Source organism: Dipodomys merriami, unplaced genomic scaffold (assembly GCF_024711535.1).
Source record: "Dipodomys merriami isolate MVZ:Mamm:240054 unplaced genomic scaffold, mDipMer1.0.p SCAF_3, whole genome shotgun sequence".
Taxonomy (NCBI): domain Eukaryota; kingdom Metazoa; phylum Chordata; class Mammalia; order Rodentia; family Heteromyidae; genus Dipodomys; species Dipodomys merriami.
Window position 1 is genome coordinate 4,909,792 of NW_027204492.1, and position 21,063 is coordinate 4,930,854.

Here is a 21,063-nt window from a genome sequence, read left to right on the forward strand (position 1 = left end):
AAGCTGACCAAGCAAAGCATTTGCAAAGTGACACCATTTGCTACTCTGCCTTTATAGAGAATCAATACTCCTCCTTACCAATCATTTGTACTCTGCCCTGTAACAAATCAACCTTGGCTAGCTTAGAGCATGCTGGGGTATAGTATTGTCTTTCTGTCCTTTTGCTGATTGTCTCTTTGGACTGAGCTCTTCTTTGTTTCTCTCAGAAATAGGGCTCAATTTTTCAGTTTTTCATACACTATGGTGATTTGTTTGGCTCACTCATATTACATGTCCAGAATCAAGGGCAGAAGTTTAGACAGGAGACTCAGCCCTGGCCCTGTAGGTCACCTAGTCCTATGGTTTCATCTCTAAACCTAAGACAGAGGGTCGTAAAGTAACTCCTCCATATAATTCTGGAAGCATCCATTCCCATACCTCGTCTAAATCCATGTAAGTTCATGCCATTATTCTATGCCCTCAACAGGGTCTTTTCTACAATATTACAGTGCTTACCAGCTAGCATGAAGTTGTATCAGCTGCTGCTTGGGAAGGAATGAAATCCCTTTGAGGTCAGTATGGGCTACTTATAGTCACCATTCAGCACAGAGAGCCATTCTATTACTTACGCTTTCCATTCTTAGAGACTGGACTTTAACATCCCAGCTAGGGATTTTCTTTTCTTTTCTTTTCTTTTTTCTTTTCCTTACTTTCCTTTTCTTCTTTTATTTTTGTCATAGTCCAGGGGCTTGAACTCAGGACCTGGGCACTGTCACTCAGTATTTTTGCTCAAGGCTAACACTCTATAACTTGAACCTCAGCTCTACTGCCAGCTTCTTTTGGTGGTTAAGCGGAGATAAGAATCTTACAGACTTTCCTGTCCAGGCTAGCTCTGAGCCATGAGACTCCTGTGATCCTCTGATCTCACCTCCTTAGTAGCTAGGATTACAGTTGCAAGCCCCCCACCTCTAATTTTGGCATTTTCTTTAACAGAGTCAAGGCTTATTTTAAAATGTCAGCTAAGTAAATACAATCTGCTAGTACATTCTTATACCAAATGCATCAAGTGATTATAAGAAGGCACAAGAAATAGAGAACTAGCTCTCCTGGAAACTGTGTGTGTGTGTGTGTGTATTTCTTCAACAATAGGGAAAGGGGAACCCTAACATTTTTCCTTCTCTGTCTTCCATTGTAGATCTCTGTTTCAATTGCAGTAATGACTCCATATTTATGCAAAGTACCCTCTAAATCAAATCAATTGTTTTTTATCTTTAGTTACTGAAAAAAAAGACTGAGAAAATATATCTAAGACTAATGCAGAGCGATCAGGCCTTCCTTAATTCCTTTGCCTTAATTCTGCCCAAACATCTGCAATACTGAAAATGCTGGGTGGTTGATTGAGGAATAAGAACTAATTTTGATCCAAATTTCTCATGTTTCAAGTATAGGCTGTTTCCTAGTATTTATGCATATCTGTGTATTAATTTCTGGCTATTGTAAGAAGCTAGGAATCCTGACCTTATCAAATTAAAATAGACTCTGGATAGATTTGGAGGTATTTATGGATAGAGATTCAGTTTACTAGATTATTTTGGAGTCATCTCCATGAGAAACTAAAAGAAATCATTGAGGCAATTCTCTCAAAACAAAATGGATGGGGGTGATAAACATAAAGCACAGATGTTTACATTACTAATTCCTAAGCTAAATCTAAACAAAAGCTTCGCCGATTTTAGTGGAGAATTGTGTGTGTGTGTGTGTGTGTGTGTGTGTGTGTGTGTGTGTGTGTGTGTGTGTGTGTGTGTGTGTATGAGAGAGAGAGAGAGAGACAGAGAGAATGAGAGAGAATGTAAGTGTTCTTTACGAGGACAAATCTGTTTTGCTATTCATATTTTTAATGTGAAAAATTGATATAGTGAGTGCATATATGATCTAGGAACACACTGGTAGGATCTGAGATGCACCCCTCAATGAAACTTGTTAATCTTATTCCAGTAACCTTCACACTAAGAAAAAATACTTAAAGCAGATATCTCATATCTGTTTTGGTCACGTTTATCATCAAATGAATCTGATGTAAACTCAGAACCAACAGTTTTCAGGAACGTGTGAATGGTTCCATTGTATTGAAGAGATGATAGGTATAAACAGAAACAACTGCATCCAATCTGCTGCAGAATGGAAGCTACATGACCAAATCTAGGCTTGCTTCATTTGGAGGCACTTTGTGCCCACCTAAGACTATTTCCAGACACAAACATGAATACAACACTGAAACACTGTCTTAACAAACAGGATAGACACTGATAACAGAGCAGTTGTCCAAGGGTCATTTTCTTGTCTAGAATCCACTATGGAACTTGAATTGGCAGAGCACCAGAATATTTCACTATTAGTTTGTTGAACATTCTTAGCTGCTCAGATAGTTCAAGTCCAACTTTTGCTACATTTATTTCACATATCATCAATTTATGTTTCAAATATATATTAAAGCAGCGGCTAGTGAGGCCATTCCACATGATACTTGATTCTGCTTAGTTAAAAAAAAATAGTGTGAAATTCACATGTTCTCTGCTCACCAAAACTGTACTAAAAATTACTTCCCACTCATCATGTACTCTCACAGTTTAATAAACTTAATCTAAAGGAACACTAGTGTTAACATCAAAGATAATGAATAATACTATATATGTATCTACTTTACTATTTTTATCTACTTTAAAGTCCAAACTATTAAAAGTCTACTCTATGACTTCACATCTAATGCAATGAAACTTCTTAAAGGACCTATATTTTAGTGATGTCAAAGTCAATTGCTCAATCTTTACAAGATCTACTTTGTTACTGTATTCATCAAAATGATCCATCTTTGCTGAATGGAGTAAAGCCTCATACTAATTTCAATTCATTAAGTCTTCATGGCTCTGAGCCAAACTAAAGGCAAAGAAGCTGGCTTAACAGGATAATGGCCTTAGGAGGAACTCAAGGCTGTGGAAAGACGTGGAGTCAGGTCACTGGGAAAGAAACTTGGGAGGCATTTAAGGTGCCTTCTGTGGACAGATCTGGCCTTCCTGTAGGGAGGTTGAGACTACTAGAGGAAAACAATCAACTTCAAGAGACAGTATAGGGCATGATAGGCTCTAGACATGATTATCTCTCTACTTATATTGACAATTGGCCAAGCCTCTCTAGATACAATAGATCAACTTGATACCACAATTAATGAGTAGATGCAAAAAGAAGTCTGGAAAAATATATTGAAGAAACTGGATATACTGACAAAACAAGATTTTAGAGTAGGGAGGGGTGATTATATAATAATAATTTTCAAACAATCAGAAACTCTGTCTAAGGGAAAAGAAAGGGGTCTATTCCTAATACCTTCTGAGGTAATATGTAAACCCATTAACTTAGAGACTTAGGAAGATTCTACCTCAATATTAGAGAAAAACTACTTCCTACTATTAGTTTTAAATAGTTGTCCTATGGGGGGAGTTCTTTTTTACTTTAAACATTTATTTTTTATTATCTTTCGTTGAGCAAAGAAGTTTCAAGTCAATGTCAATTTATGAGTATAAAGCCTTCTAATCAGAATCATCCCTTACATTGTTATTCTTCTCTCATCTATCCTATCATTATATTCACCTACCATTCCTCTGCATTCATCTGCTCTCCTCCATTAAGCTCCACCCCTCACCCCAGTCAGGACATGCTTCAGCTTCCTGATATTCATTTGGTTAAACTGTCTGTAGTTGTTCAAATTGTGCACTCATGCTTGTGTATAACATACTTTAATCAAGCGTGTACGTATATGGACCTGTATTTGATTCAGGGGAAAACTTTAAAATGTCCACATGTGATCATAGAAGGAATGTTACTCTGTATCTCAATAAGCTTTATTTCCTTAGATGACCATGTAGCCAACTGGCCATAAGGAATGTGATAGAGGAATCGAGGAATTCATACTCTGTGTCTGAAGTCTACTCCTTAAAGTAAACCTTTTTCAGTAATTTATCAGTGTCAGAACTATGATAGAATTCTTAAAGGATTAAAATTGCATTTATGTGGACATATTTTATGTAAGACTCTTTATTAATTCAAGTTAAGAGCCTCCAGTAAGTCAAATATCTACATTGGTGCTGTTTGAAATCAATCCTAATTTAACTGTAGATTTCTTTCTCAAGAGTTAAGCAGGCACAATAAATTGGCCATTTTTCAATCAAGTTCTGTGGCATCAGAAAGAAAATTCTAGAATGAGTAATAACTTTATAGTGGGAAATGGCCATGGGAAGATTTGACAAGCAAGTCTATGGAGTATTGATCGTGGTGACAACTTTTTAAAGGCCCAGAACTTGCCAAAGATGTGCAGCTCATGGGAGAACCCTGCCTTTATTTGAGACTTACACAAATTTCAGTATGATCCTTCCTCACTTTCATTGGGATCATATATCACTCTTTCTACCAGATAATTCATAACAGGTTTATATTTGAGTTCATTATTAAGTTGTAAAGGAATGGCACTGTGGTAAAGTAATCAGCAGACTGTAGAATTGGAGAAATATGTCTGTCTCACCATATCACTAGGTGCAGCCATTCTGAACCCTGGACCTATCCTAGCCAGAACGTAGAAATTGTATTTTTGTCTTTGTCAGCAGTTTGGCATTTTCTGGTATTTCTTCCATTCCCCAGAATCCAGGGGACCCATTTGTTCAGCAAAAAGTTTGTCAAGCAATAGAAAGTAATAGAGAGTTGAAGCACAAACATAAGAAATAGGTGAAAGCAGAATTTCTGTGGTAGGAACAAATGATGACATAGACAGGGAACCAGTATCCCCACAACCTTGCTCTCCTTCCTAGGATGGCCCTTGAACAGACTTAGAAAGTAAGGTACTTTACATCCCAATATTACCAAAACCAAGTCAAAACCAAGGATGCTCATTGGAAATGATCTGATGCTGCTGATGAGCAAGTGGACAATTATTGTCCACACCCTGACATAGCTACCAAAAGATAATTCTTTGTCAAATATGCACATATTGTATGTTTGACAAGTCCTCAGCTCTGGTGTTTGAAATGGTGTCTGGTCAATTTATTTCCAAGGGAAGATGAAGAGACTATGCCGATCCACTCAAATTCATTTTCATGGGCAAGTTCCTGTACATGGTGCTGCGTAAAAGTCCCGAATGACTGACGATATTGTGGTTGACAGAATGATGACAGACTCAAAGTTATCTACCTCTTTGGAACCTGAGGCTATGTACCCTTACACAGCAATAGAAATTTTGCATCCATCAATAAGACAAGGATTTTTCATTGATTTTTAGTGTATAGTAATTGTACAGAATAATGGGCTGCATTATGGCATTTTTATACATGTATATAATGTACTTATATTACATTCATATATAACTCCTCCAATTTGTCTCTCTTTCTTGTCCCTCTTTCCCTTTGGTTCAATTCATCTTTCTATATACTCCTAAATGAGTCCTTACAAAGGAAAGTGGAAGTTGAAAAGAAAGTTCAACATGATACAGTAAGACGGCTTTGACCTGCCCTGCAGGCTTTCAAGAAAAAGGAAGAAGAAGCCGGGCACCGGTGTCTCACGCCTGTCATCCTAGCTACTCAGGAGGCTGAGATCTCAGGATCACGGTTCAAAGCCAGCCCCGGCTGGAAAGACCTTGAGACTCCTATCTCCAGTAAACCACCAGAAAACCGGAAGTGGCGCTGTAGCTCAAGTGGTAGAGTGCTCACCTTGAGCTGAAGAGCTGAGGGACAGCGCCCAGGCCCAGAGTTCAAGCCCCATGACCGACAAAAAAAAAGAAAAAAAAAAAAGAAAAAAGAAAAGCCAAGGAATATAGGCTGTATTTTACAGGCAGTAAGAAAATGAGAGAGTTGGTTCATAAAACCCTATGGGATTGAGTTCTGTGGAAATTCAAATGACAGGGAAACTCTTCTTTAGAGCTTTAAAGATGAATATAGCTCATTCCGTGATTGGAGGCTGGTTAGACTCATGTCTGACTTCTGGCCTACAAAATTCTAAAATAACAAATTCTTGTTGTTTTACACTACAAAGTTAGAGGTGATTTGTTATGGTTGAAATCACTATGTTTGAGGTAATTTGTTATGGCAGCAATAAAAAGTGAATACAAGACGTAATTAAATTTGAGCACAGCAGCTTATACCTGAACACAATTTTCCTTGTTTGTAAATTTTAGTTTTCCTTCTGAGACATCCACAACTACAAGGCCACTCTGGAAAAGGAAGCTTCCTGGCCAAAGAATTGTTGGGAATCAGAGCTCAGACTCTGGAAGAAGCTAATACATTATCGTTTGCCATGGAAGGGGGTAAATTTGTCAGAGCAGCTGTAAACCAACCTTTTAGACCTTTCACGATAACTGGGATTAATTGGCTTCTCATTCTTTTTGATCCCCAACTGGTAGTGCCTACTCCTTTTCACTAACCTGATGCCTACATCATTTCTGGGGCGATAATAATGAATTATTCTGTCAATGGCTTTTCATAACATTTGACCCACAACCGATCAGCCAAGAAGCTCCAGTTCTTGGTTTCTTCTCTTCCTGCCTGTACCCATTTTAAAGCCATTTCTTGTATGTAATTAGCTATACTTCCCCTACTGCTTTTAAGCTGATTGTAGTAATATAATGAGAAGGGCATTGGATTGGAAATAAGAGCATCTGATATAGTTTTGAATGTCACCTTGGCTATTTGACCATTACATGACCTTAGGTTAGACACTTAATAGGTAGGCTTTCACTTTCCTAATCTGTAAAATAGGGATAATGCATTATACAAAACTTTAAGAGGACAGGATTAGGTTCATTCAGGTGAGGTAACTATTAATAAGTATTCCTCAGACTTCACTATGCACAGGAATCACTAGAGATCTTATTACTGTGCCAAGTCTAATTAAGTAGGCCTGGAGCAGAGGCTAAGTCTTGCATTTCTAATACAATCACAATGATAAAGTGTTCCTGGAGACCATTTTGAGAGTAGTAAGTCTAAATGTACACATAGTGTTATGATATAAGCTGTTGGAAGAAAAAGAAGTTGGTGAGCTATCTTTTTGAACCTTTGAAAGCTTAATCACGATTTTGGCTTCAACAGTGGAGCTTATTTTTTCATAATTATTTAGTCTTCCTTTAGTAATCTATAAAGATGACTGCCTGTTCCATTTGTAATTTGACATAGTAAAACTTAAGCTTTCATTAAGCAATGGTTCCTGAAGAGTTCTTATTATATACCTACTGGTAAGCAGGGACTTTGGTTTACAACTTTTCTAATGCTATTTGTCTATACTAGTAATTTACCAAATGCATGCTTCTTTGCTGCTCAGTAGGTTCAATGTATCACAGATGGGGTTCAAAAAGTACGTTGTCATAGTACAATGCCAGGATCAGAGTGGTAACAGGGATGGCAGTAAAAAAAAACATGATAGAGGATAAATGTGACAAATTACATTGTATGTATGTATGAAAATAAAATAATGAAACCAATGAAATTGTTAAGAAAGAGGTAGATAAAAAGAGTAATATAAAATATATTAAACTCTGTTCACATATAAATTGGATCAAAGTATATTATATGCATGTATGGAAATGTCACAAAACTGAAACTCCTTTGTACAAATACATTATTCCAACAAACAGGAAAAGATAATTTGCACAGAGGAGAATTAACTATTTTTCATATTTCAATTTCTCTACATAATTTTAAATCCCACAATTATTTTTCTGCAATTAGACAGGGACCATAAAATTAAAAAGCTAAATATGTGTGTGTGTGTGGGGGGGGGAAATCACAGAGTTAAGTGTTTTGCTACCTTTTGCCTTTAAAATTCTTTCTTAACGCTAGCAGCAAGGGAAGCAGTGACCACTGAACCCATGGGACATGACCTCTACCAAGCAGAAAATGAGTGAATGATTGATAGCTTGCACTTATAAAGAACCCAAAGAGGACCGGCCACTAAGAGTCTATAAAATCAAAGCTTCCCTTAAAGAACTGTATCAGCCACAAGTGCTAGGTTGAGCAGGTCTATACTTCAACTGGTGACTTAAATGCAGGAATCTCTCAGTATGTTTCCTGAATTGGTTTCGGTGACAGGATTCAGCTGCTTGTCAGGAGAGCCCATGAAGTCACTGGGCTGAATTCCCTCAGAAACAAGAATTCCTGGCAATAGGCTCTGAGTAGCTCAGTACAACAACTTCCCTCTTCCCTGATGGATGTCTTCTTTCCTGTTGTGCATCATGATCATGCTTTGGACTTGCTGTTGCATTTGGCATCCTTCTTCCAGTCTCTCCATAGACTACATTTCTTCCAGGATGTCTCTGAATGCCAAGCTCCTTATCAGTATTGTCTGCTCCCTTCATGTCTGATCTGTTATCTAATATATCACAGACACTTGATTTAGAACGTAAGCTTCTAAGGCCTGAGGCTTTTATCCACCACATACTGTGCAAAATGCTTGGCGTGCTTAAGATACTCAAGAGTAAAGCCATAAAGAAGTCTTCTTTGTAGATCTCAGGAAGAACTGTCCCCAGAAGCATCCTCTTCTGACTAGGCATTTAACCTTCCTATTGTCCTAAGCGCAATGGTTGTAATAGAATGCTATCCTCTTTGAATCAAGAAGCTTAAGATACATTTTTAAAAATGAAGTTTAGTGTACTTGATATGTTTCTAACAATTTTACTCCAAAACCCTTTTTCCATTTGTGACACAGAATTTGATCACCACCAAAATACCAGAAAATATTTTTTCTTTCTTGCTATTGTTTCTAAAGTATTTATAATGTACCATGTGATTTTTTTTTGTTTCTTTGTATGTTCCTCCCCCATGGTATAATCCCTGTTTTCACTGTATTTGATGTTGGTGCCCTACATCTTGTATATACACATCTGTAATTCGGGGAAGGGAAGGGAAAAAACCAAATGCTTAAATAGGGATACAGGTTGACCCATTGTAACAATGACATGTACAAGACTGTTGAAAACGAACTTTACAACTTCGGTGGGTTGGGTATTTGTAGAAGTGGGGAGGGAAGGAATGGTAGGAGAAAAACAAAGGAGGTAACAATGCTTGATAGGAAATACACTCATTTCTTTGCTCATGTAACTGTAACCCTCTGTACAGTATTTTTACAATAAAAAAAACATACAAAAAGAAAATAGAAGGAGCAGATATCCACCTGTTTTGCCAATGAAACTCTAGGACTTCTTAGCCAAGATCAGGTGGGTGAGATGCTATTTGTGTGTCTTTGGAGTGGAGAGGTTCCCTAAAGTCTTGTGACTTTTGCCTAAGTACCAAGTGCAGTAGGAGGCAATGAAAAGAATAAGAAGTCAATGATAAAAGCTATCCTTTTAATCATATCAACAGGAAATAGGGAGTTAAAGGGAGTGGCAAATATTTTCTTCAAGTAACCTAATGAAAAAGGTTAGAAGAACAGTGAAAGGCACGAAGCATGACTGCTTCAAAAACTCTTGTTGCAATTTGCTTATTCCAATTCTCACAATTTCTCAGATAAAGCTCATACTTTTGTGACTGAAAGTGTCTTAGTTCATAATCCGGTCTAAAATATGCTAGAGACATGAGTGATGAAAAATTTAAAGTACATCACAAAAGTTAAAGTTGACAACATTTCTGTGTCTATCCCTCACAAAAGGAAGATATAACAACACAATATGTTGGCATGACAAGTAGATGGTACACATACCAAGTTTTTTGGAGGGCTGGTATTCATAGGTAGCCAAAATTCGTAATCAAGAAAATGATGCTGAATGTCCAGTGCCATGAAATTGCTTACAGATGTGATCAACACTTGCTGGTTCTACTTCCTCACCTCTGAAGCATGCCTGGATCCACAATTAGGTTTTGGAACTCTTGATGTACCAAAACTACTGTTTAATGGAACCAACAACCCCAAGCCGTGTTGACTCTCCATTTCAAACAGAATGTTTCTCTTTTATTCTTGGATACACTTCATGTTGGACTAAAGCTTTAGCTTTTGTCCTGAACCTCTATGACAGTCTACTGCATCATGAGGTCTTGATACTGGAATTCACAATAACTTCCTGGAAGAGAGATGTACTCTTCTCTCAAGATTTCCACAGAGCTAGCTCTATCACCACTCAACCTTAGTGACTCTGTAATGTCCATTTGTTCCCAACATATCTGCCATTTTCATCTCTTCCCTGTTCCAACAGTACCTCCATAATTTTGTGTGTTCTGATGGCTTTGTCTTGAGTGAAGTTTCCTCTTCTCTTCTGCTTATTTTTTTCAACCTCCAATGCAATTGGCATGAGATCTTTTCCAATGACTTCAGTTTTCAAAGTAGCTTTATCTTAGTCAACCACTCAACTATTTTCAAATTGTTTTACTTCATTATGCCAACCTGAGTAATTAAATTGTACATTCCTTGATGGTAAGGACCTGTTTGTAAAGTCATTTTGTGTATCCAAGGGAGACTAGCATAATAATTTGTTTGTAATTTTCTCGTTATAATGTATTCTCTAAATGGCCTTATAATTTATTGAAATGACACACAAATAAAGCCACCTGGAAAAGAACAATACTTACCTATAAAATGTCAAAACATTGCTGAGTACCAGAAGAAGTCAATACTTTAGCTAGCCTATTGAACATTGAAAAATTCTGAAGCCTAAGTAAATTTAATGTAAGTGATTTGGTAAATGTGTTGCCTGATGATGTATGGATGGATGCTAGTCCAACTCATTTAGATTCATTTCCATTCAAAATGCAACTTTTTTGGATGGATAGTCTTACTGTAACTGGCATTTACAGCAATAACCACTGATAATAAACCGAATATACACACATGTATATACATGAGAATAAATGGTGGGCCCTTACTGAAACTGAATGCCACATACAAATAGGTCTATTTTTAATTTAAATAATAATTACACTCTTCAAATTTGTGTAGATATTAGGAACTCTGGTTATTGTTTTATACATTAAATAGCCCAGGCTATACGGTGCCTGACATTAACTCCCTCTCAAGGTGATAATAATTAAATAATTAATGTTAGAAAAAGTATTCAATCAATTTTGGATTAAATATGAGGTTTAAAGACTTTCACAAAACATGGAACCTACCTCACAAGCAGTGCTAATTATGACAGCACACATTCAATACGAGATGATCCCTTCCTATGATAAATAGACCTGGAAGTTCTCACTAGAATTTTACTATGAATCACAAAGGCCATTAATAGGCAGGCAGAACAAAATGACAGTTTCTACAAGAATTTATTTCCTTTCTTTGACTAAGAGTATCAGCATTGTAGTTAAAGTTGACATCTTAAATCTTCTTCATGAAAGCCCTCTGTGTCAAACAAACCCCAGCAATTTTAGACAGCTTCTTATACTTTTCTTTTAGAATGACAGCAAAAGAAATAGTAGATCTTTAGTCCCTTGTCACTATCTGCCTGAAAATCTTCCCTTCCTGCTATTACAATTTCCTCTCATCAATGTTAAATTGAAAAAGGTCAAGGGCAAATGGAAGAAGAGAGTACCATACTTTCCCCATGCTTGGAGAGCTGTTTGATTACGTACCCAAGCTTTTTTCTTTTATATCAAGAGCTACTAAAAGCCATCAGCAATAAAACATCTACAGAGCCCCAGCCTTTAATGATCAGTGCTTATATGGAATGGCAGAACTAACAAGTGAATATACAACAATGGTTAACAAGAATGGTAAGACTGTTAGAAATGAACCCCAAGACAATTTAGAGCTGACATAGGAAGAAACTAAAATAAACTTAGATATTTGACCAAGAGCTAGTGGAAACTGTCATCATGACAGCAAGCTAGTAGTAATAAGGTCAAGTTGTTTAGTTTTCTTTTTTGTAGGTTTTTATTGTAAAAATGCTGTATAGAGGTGTTATAGTTACATGAGCAAGGTAATGAGTACATTTCCTATTGAGCATTGTTGCCTCCTCCTTTGTTTTACCCTTACCATCCCTTCTCTCCCACCTCCACAACTACTCCCCCCCCCCTTGCTGATATAAAGTTCATTTTACAACATAGTGTCTTGTACATCTCACTGTTACAATGGGTCGATCTGTATCCTTATTTAAGCATTTTGTGTTTTCCTTTCCCGTCCCCGAATTAGAAAAGTGTATATACAAGATGTAGGGCACTCACATCAAATACAATGAAAACAGGGTTTATACTGTGGGGGAAGAACATACAAAGCAACAAAAAAATCATATGGTACATTTATAAATACATTAGAAACAATAGCAAGAAAGAAAAAAAGATATTTGTGTCCCTCTCGTGGGGTTCATTTCGCTTAATATTATCTTATCTGGTCCTATATACATAGCTTTTGGCCTTTTCTGCTTGTCCTACACATATGTTAGTTATTACAAATAAGGAAAACCATGGGACCTATGTTTCTTTGGGCCTGGCTTACTTCACTTAATATAATTTTTTCCATTTCCTAACAAATGGGGCAATGTCATTCTTTCTGATGGAGGCATAAAATTCCATTGTGTGTGTGTGTGTGTGTGTGTGTGTGTGTGTGTGTGTGTGTGTGTGTGTGTGTATAAACCACATTTTCTTGATCCATTTATCTATTGAGGGGTATCTGTGTTGGTTCCCTATCTTAGCTATGGTAAATAATGCTGCAATAAACATAGTTGTGCTGGTAGCCTTAGTATGGCTTGTTTGTGATCATTTGGGTAAATGCCCAAAAATGGCATTGCTGGGTCATAGGGGAGGTCTATGTGGAGCTTTTTGAGGAACCTCCATACTGCTTTCCAAAGTGGTTGAACAAATTAAGAGGGGCCCTCATGCATGTGATTTCACTGAGAGGAATACTGTAAATATAAGTAGACAACCTTGACAGTATGATTAGCAAAAACTAATTGTCTAGAGACAGAGATGTTGAATTCTATAGCAAATATTGGCCAGTTAATCATTTTACAAAGATCATATTTTTGTCCATTGATGTTTACCTTAACCTCCTATTTACAGGGTAGCCATGTAACGCACTAAGATTTGTGTTCATGTATGAGTCAACTATAACTGACATTTTTACCATATGTACAAAGAATTGGGTTAAAATAAGCAATATTGAGGCAAAAATGTCTGAAAAAGCTGAAAAGGTGCTTGGTTTTCTATTTGTTGTTGACAATTCACTCAGTATTGACTTTCACTGCTGCAGTTAACCATGGAGCTCAGGAAAACTGGCAGGCTCCCATTGGGTTAAGAGGACAATGTAGAATTAACCTATTTTTCTAGTAGGATGGATGATTTAGTACATATAAACTCTTTATTCTATTCAATAATGTTTTTATCTTCTCAAGGAAAACCACAAAGGACAGAAGTACTTTCCTTTCTTCTTTCCCCTTCCACCTTTCTCCTCTTTCTCTTCTTCCTATCCCTCCGCCTCTCCCTCCCCCTCCTCCCACTTCTCTTCCTCTTTCCCCTCATTCTCCTCCTTATCTTTCTCCTTTTCCATTTGTTCCAGGTATATTACTTATAAGAGTCTCATCATTCATTATAATATTGTCTTTTTAGTGGTCTTTTGTATCTGAGTGGCAATACAAAACAAATTTGGAAGGTCCATTTTTAGAGTTGTTTTCCACTGTTTTAATGATTAGAATCATTATGAAGGGGTAATTTTTTTCCGTGCCTGTAACAGGATATTTTTTTGAAAAAAAATAATTACCAGAAGTCAGTATTTGAAAGCTTTTAATGTCTGTACTTGCAATAGTGCTTAGTTAACTGCATTTGCATGTTATTAATGTTGTAATAGAAGATGAAGCAAGATCACAGTAATGACTGAAGGAGAAAGATATTTAACCACACGCTCCCCTTGCCATCCCTTCCTCAGAGACTTCATCTTTGGGACACTATCTGCATTAATTGTGTTCCCAAATTTTGCATGGATCTGAAAGGAGACCAAAGCAACTTTTACTCTGTGATTTTATTTTCCATTAATATGAAGTTTATGCACTGTGGTTTATTCATTTATTGGTCTAATGGTTTTTATGAGTCATGCTTCAACATAGTTTCTTTTCTAGTATCGTGTTTTATAAAGACACGGGAAATGTAGTAGAAATCGGATACAATTATGGTTGTGTGCCATGCAAGATAATACTGTAAATATAAGTAGAGTCTGAAAAGCTGCTTAGCAAAATGATCTTAATATACACAGCAGTGTGAAAATGTAAGAGGAATCTATAATGACAACGAAGATTAGCCATTTGCTCTCTAACCTTATTTACAGAAGCAATCAGAGGTATTCAGGTCGAGTTAATGACCCTGTCTCCAATTAATTCAATTGTCTACAAACAACATGAGTGCAGTGGCTGTCTCAAAGTCTGTCTCACAGCCTCAGAGGGAATACATAAGACTCCATTAAAAGTGACAATAATAATGCATTTATTACTGAAGTGCTATTGTATTATAAATAAATTCCTCATGTTAAATTATGCTCCACACTTTAACAGAAATTCAATTACTGAAATAATAAAAAGATGGCGTATTTGCCAAGTGCTTGGACTATAATTTGGCTGCTTAGTTACCCACGGTTGGCTGTTTTTTTGAATCTTCATAGATTATTTCTTTTGAATAAATGCCAGACTTTTTCATACAAATTTTATGAACAAGTTGCAAAATGAAATTTTGAGCTTTTCAATCCAATTATGAAAGACATAACTAAATCTATTATTGAAAAAAATTCTAGTAAGCCCTTTCTGCCGTTGTTCAGAACTGTCTCGTAATTGAGGTAAGCACAGGTGCTGCTCATTATGGACCATTGTGTACCATCTGAATTCTGGGAACTGTGGAATTCAGATGGTTTAAACTCTGTTTGTGTGAATAACAAACAGGCCTGATTCTGCGCTTGTTTGTACAAGCTTGTACACAGCTCATTTGGGACTTAGAAGACACCTGCTTACCCTTTTGAAGCCAAAACAGTATCATTTATGTTCTGGCTATCCTTTTGATGACAATTTTGCAAAAGCAACATGTTTTAATGCTTTCTTTTTTTGCCCACCATCTCTTCTACCATGCAGTTACTCCAACACATTCTTGTCTTTGGTGATAGGAAAATTTGTTGAGTAAATCTACTGCAATTATCCAATGACAAGAGAAGACAGAAGTTATAAAACAGAGGCAGGGGCAATACAAACCCAATTCCTCCCATGGAATGATGGCAATGACTAACCCATGGCTGAGGTTATGGAGTTCTAGGCTTAGGACTAGTTTTATTTATTCATCGTTCTCATAGTCATTAGATGGGTCATTTGAAAACAGAAAACTAGGTAACTTCAGGGGTTGAGTGAGATTGGGAGAGATGGGGGACCATGATGGGAGGAGTGACACTGATCAAGATGCATTCCACTCATAAATTGATATGTTGGATTTATTCCCTTTTGTACAGCTACTTGAAGATAACAAAAATTAAAAAGAACCCACATAGTTCATCTTTGAAAAATGAAACAAGCCAGGCGCCGGCGGCTCATGCTTGTAATCCTAGCTACTCAGGAGGCTGAGATCTGAGTGATTATGGTTCAAAGCCAGCCAGGGCAGAAAAGTCCCTGTGAGACTCTTCTCCCCAATTAATCACTCAAAAAGTGGAAAGTGGAGCTGTGGCTCAAAGTGGTGGAGCACTAGCCTTGAGCAAAAGAGCAGAGGCCCATGCCCTGAGTTCAAGCCCTATGACTGACAATAAATAAATGAATAAATGAATAAAACAAATAAATAAATGTAAAGTAAAACTTTTAAATAGCATAGACCTCTTTCCTGCTTTCCGAATGCTAAGTAAAAACTATTTATAATTTTGGCCTCTTCTCCCAATCGCCAAGGCTATCAATTGAGCTGGCTTGATATAGGGTGCTGGGCAATTTCAGTCTTGAGCTTTTGTTGTCACACATTAACAGGGATATCTCACCTCTGAATGAACTTCCTGATGTTGCCACAAACTTTAATTAGTCAATAACTTTTACTTTTCTCTTTTCTTTTTAAACTGGTGGTGTTGTCTACTGTAAAGAAAATACCCAGACCCTCATTATAGTATCTTTACAATAAAAAAATGAAAAGAAGAAAATACCTAGAAAATATGTAGTAATTCTTTTGCAAAACAAAACTTTAGATTATTCCTTCATGCAACTGTGAGTTTGAGTGTTCCAAATGCAGCCTTGGCTCCTCAGCGTCTATATGAGAGGTGCTATTTTTAATTATTAATAAGTTTTTTTCTATTTTTAAATCCTGCATTTGTGAAGGCTTATGTTTGAATTGGTTTTCATGTGGATTCAGGAAAGAAGGTAGAGATGTATGGAATGATCAAAGTAACAGAGGTATCTAGAGATCTAGTGCTGTTGCCTTGAAACTCCTATGAGGAAATGCCACAATCCACATTAATTCTTTCAATTTAGCAAACGTTTGTACTGCAAGGTCTTAAAGACGTCTCATAGTGAGGCTGAGGAAGCAAGCCACACCTGTCTACAAGAGCTCAATTCAGTATCACCCATTACACTGTTTATTTGATACTTGGTTACACTTCTGTTTGTCTCTTCCACCAAATATATTCTCCACAACTCCTAACAAATCCACGTAAAGTGGAAATCAGTCAAAGTAAGTTTCTGGAAGTCAGATAATAAATACCACTAATATGATTGACAGTGCTCCATAAGTATACTGGAATTTTACCTTCTCCCTTATCATTATCACAGAAAGTGTAAAGTAAAGCTTTGCAGGAATATAAATAATTTGGCAGCCCTTATAGACAATATTCTACTGTGTGTCTCATTTGCACTTTAAAAAAGCTAGCCTACAGACCTTATGTATTTTAAGATTTATCCAAAAGATACATGAAGAAGACTTCCAGCCAAAAATGTACATATTTAATGGAATTAGCTCTCTAGGCAAGAGAATGTCAAAAGAAAAGGCAAAATATTAAAGTGAATATGAAGTGCTCTTTTCCACAGCTTCCTTGCTTTGATAAATATCTTCTGGGATGTCATTTACTAGAAAATCATGATTTTACAAAATGAAAAAAAAAACCTGGAGAATAAAATATATTCTTTTTATGGCTGAAGCAACTTGCTCTTTTCACACTTCTTACTGGATTCTGCTTTTGTCAGCTGGGGACCTTGATATTTGCTTTTGGATCTGTCTTTTTATCATTCTTATCAAAAACATGGCAATTATTGTTCGAAATACACAAGTTGCAGAGAGGAAAGAGCTAGAGAGTGGCACTTGCTTTAAGCCCCTTCTATCTCAAGCCTCTACAAGGGATGATTTCAAATGAGACCAAAGGCCAGGGAGGAAGAGGGCTACTGAGAGAGCAGAGAGGTCTCGAATGTGGCCTGCAGATGTGCACCTGTGGATGTTCACTCGAATATGGCAAGTATTGATAGCTCATTGATAATAAGCTATTATCACAGAGGGTGGTAATTGTATAATAATGTCCAAATTGTGGAATCATATCCAAATTCATGTGTATGTGCATATGTGTATATACATGCATGTGTATATGGTTGTATATATATATATATATATATATATGTGTGTGTGTGCATATAATATATATATATGTTTACATATAGCCATCAATCTATATATAATCTCTATCTAGGTATAGCAATATAATTAAGATTACTGTCAACAACCTCTAACTTATAAAGAGAAATGCTTATGTAGACCTACTTTCCAATAATGTTCCTTGCTCCTCTAAGTGTTTTGTCTGAGTTTTAACATGTAATAACTTAAGATTTTATATGCATGAATTTTAATTTTCCAATGTGTCTATTATTATCATTTATATTAGGTAATATTAATACTACTTCATTTTCTTGAGTTCTTAATATGTGCAATAATTGCCCAAAGTCTTTCAGCCAATCAGTGGATAGAAAGAAAGACACACTTTTTGGTTGTTTTTGTTTATTTTCTATAATTTGTGAAATTCTGCACTACTGCAGCCAATTGCCAGTCCATATGTGTATTTTCAGACAGATCTATTGAGGAACAAGTGTTAAAAATTTTTAAACATATGTTTTCATAAAATTATTTGCAGACTTTTCCGAACCCTTCTATAACAATTGAAAATGCATTGTTTACTAATTTTTCTTCAGTTAATAATAATAGTGATGATGATAATGAGAGCTACAGCTTATATATAGGCTCACACTTTGACCAGAAACTGCACAACTTTTCCTAGAAGCTCATTCAACCCTCCCCATAGCCTCTAGTTAACTGAGGGTTAATAAAACACCCACACGCACATACTCACACATTTACACACAGGCACACACGTGCACACATGCATGCACACATGCATCATTCTTCATCCACCCTTAACCATTCCTGCCACCAATGTCTTGCTGAAAGTCACCATTTTCTCACTTGGTTTATGCAATAGACTCCTTAGTATTTTATGTCCTTTCATCTATTCCCATGTCTTTTATTTTTATCAAAAAGGAGATTTTTATTCAACAAAATCATTATCAGTAAGTGGCTCTGTCTGACCTTTCTACCCAGTTCTCATATTTACACTGTACAAGCTTAAAAAGCTAGATGATATCTATATTTGTGCATGCCTTTGTAGCTGGCAAAACTCTTCTCCTCTAAGAGAATAATTAAAACCCAGAGAATCTGCACAGTTTCTCTATGGTCATGTACCTCTTCTGGGATGAAGCCAAAATCAGGCTCCCTGATTGTGCATGACAAAGCTGCACAGGACTATTCATAGAGACCACATGGAGGTTGAAGGAGAGGGAGATCAATGCAGCCACCCTTTAATGCTCAGCCCTTTATCTTCCCAAATGCTTAATAATTAGCTCATGTATTCAGTAGTAATTTGGGCAACAGCTACAGCCATTTCCATTTAAGATTAAGAAATGAAGACTTACATAGTTTTAGCCATTTGGTTAAGATTAGGATATGGATCTTGGCTTTTTAATCGAAACCCAGGGCTCTAATCTTCTACTTTGTTATTACTTAAGAGACATCAAAGCCAGAGGCCCTCACATGGATGTTTATCTCAGGCAGAATTCAGAGAAAACTCAGGAGCAATAAAATCATTCACAGCAGCCAGAAATCAGGAGGTTTTGATAAGTATAGTGTGATCCTATTATGACATAAGTGAGATCATAGTTTTCCTCTCCTCAAAGATCTCTGATGGCTTGCACCTTAGTGAAAGCCAAAGTCTTTCTAATAACTCACCAGCTCCTATACAAGCTGATTCTCAGAAAGCTTTCTGGCTTCCCCTCCTAACTGTCTTTGGAGTTTTTTGGTGTTCTTTTCTTTTCAATTTTTATTGTAAAGGTGATGTGCAGAGGAGTTGCAGTTGTGTAAGTCAGGTATTGAGTACATTTCTATTTGAACAGTGCCATCCCTTCCCTCATTTTCTCCAGTTTTTCCCTCTCAGCTCCCCTCCTTCACCAGTTGTATAGTTCATTTCCAAAACAGTGTCTAGTGAGTATCAGTGCTGTATTAGTTCACCCTTTGTCCCACCAATTTTGTGCTTACCCTTTCCCTCCCCAAATCAGATGAACTTACATACAAGAAAAAAGGTACAGAAAGCAAAAACAGTGACATAAGGGAAAAACAAAAAATGCAAAACGTAAAATGAAAAATCTCATGTTTCCATTTCTTGGATTTCCTTTCAATAAGCATCATTTTATAGGATCAAAAGAATAAACACATTTCTTTTATGGCCAGAAAAGTTGAACATTTTGTCATGTGTCTATTGGCCATTCCTATTTCCTCTTCAGGGAAGTCTCTCTATAAGTCTCTAGCCCACTTATTAATCAGGTGGTTGTTTCTTTGAGGATTTGTTATTGGGGGATTTAATTTTTTGAGTTTTAAGAATATTTTAGATATGAGACCCTTGTCCGTTGTATGATTAGTGAAGATCTTCTCCCAATCTGTGGGCTTTCTATTGATCTTGCTAGCTATGTCCTTTGCCATGCAGAAGCTCTGGAGCTTCATGCAGTCCCATTTGTCCAACCTTTCTTTGATTTGTTGTGCTTCTGGGTCTCTATTAAGAAAATTTTGACCTGTGTCAAGAAGCCCTAGAGTTTCTCCTATTCCGTCCTGAAATGTTTTCAGGGTGTCTGCTTTGACTCTGAGGTCTTTGATCCATTTGGAGTTGATTCTGGTGCAAGGTGATACATAAGGATCTAGCTTTAGTTTTCTACAGGTGTTTAATCAATTTTGCCAGTACCATTTACTGAAGAGGCTGTCTTTCTTCCATTCTATTTTTTTAGCCCCCTTGTCGAAGATTACGTGGCTATAGGTCTGTGGGTTCATTTCCGGATCTTTGGTTCTATTCCATTGGTCCTCAGGTCTGTTCTTGTACCAGTTCCTTGAGATTCCACCTCATCCCAATTAGAATGGCTATAATCAAGAAATCTAATGAAAACCAATATTGGAGGGGATGTGGTCAAAAGGTAACCCTACTGCATTGTTGGTAGGAGTGTAAACTTGTTCAACCACTCTGGAAAGCAGTACGGAGGTTCCTCAAAAGACTCCACATAGAGGTCCCCTATGACCCAGCAATGCCACTTTGGGGCATTTACTCAAATGATAACAAACAAGACCACACTAAAGCTACCAGCACAACTATGTTTATCACAGTGTTATTTTCCATAGCTAAGATTTGGAACCAACCCAGATGCCCTTCAGTAGATGAATGGATCAAGAAAATGTGGCACACACACACACACACACACACACACACACACACACACACATATATCAGAATTCTATGCCTCCATCAGGAAGAATGACATCACCCCAATTGTTAGGAAATGGAAAAGACTTGGAAAAAATTATACTAAGTGGAGAAGGGCAAAAACAAATCGTTTAAATAGGGATACAGGTGGACCCATTGCAACAATGAGATGTACAAGTCGTTATGTTGAAAAACGAACTTTACAACTTTGGCTGGGGGGTGGGGTTGGGATGGAAAGGGATGGAAGGGGAAACAAAGGAGGAGGCAACAATGCTTGATAAGAAATGTACTCATTATCTTGCCCATGTAATTGTAACCCCTCTGTATGGTGTTTTCACACACACAAAAAAAGATGCCGGG

General features: G+C 36.9%; 1 protein-coding gene across 5 annotated transcripts in view; it reads right to left on the minus strand.

The window, feature by feature from the left end:
* The window catches only part of Aff2 (ALF transcription elongation factor 2), a 484,064-nt gene that overhangs the window by 44,716 nt on the left and 418,285 nt on the right, over window positions 1-21,063 (minus strand). The gene's annotated exons all lie outside the window — the stretch shown is intronic.